This window comes from Gekko japonicus, unplaced genomic scaffold (assembly GCF_001447785.1).
Source record: "Gekko japonicus isolate JY-2015 unplaced genomic scaffold, Gekko_japonicus_V1.1 scaffold1592, whole genome shotgun sequence".
Lineage (NCBI taxonomy): Eukaryota > Metazoa > Chordata > Lepidosauria > Squamata > Gekkonidae > Gekko > Gekko japonicus.
The window spans coordinates 320,802-321,085 of NW_015175406.1; positions in this window are offsets into that span (position 1 = coordinate 320,802).

A 284-nucleotide genomic window follows, 5' to 3' on the forward strand; every position below is an offset into this window, starting at 1 on the left:
GATACAGTTACCAAACCAAATAGTCTCTTTTGCAGCAGTAGTTCTCCAACAGTTTATCAGTTTTGGGATTCTTGATGTCAGCTTTGTGTCCATTTATCCTTTGGCATAGGGTTTCACCTGTTTGTCCTATGTAGAGAACTGGAAAGCCAGTTTGGTGTAGTGGTTAGGAGCGTGGATTCTAATCTGGGAGAACCAGGTTTGATTCCCCATGCCTCCACATGCAGCTGCTGGTGTGACCTTGGGTCACTCACAAGTTCTTTCAGAACTGTTCTCTCAAGGGCAGT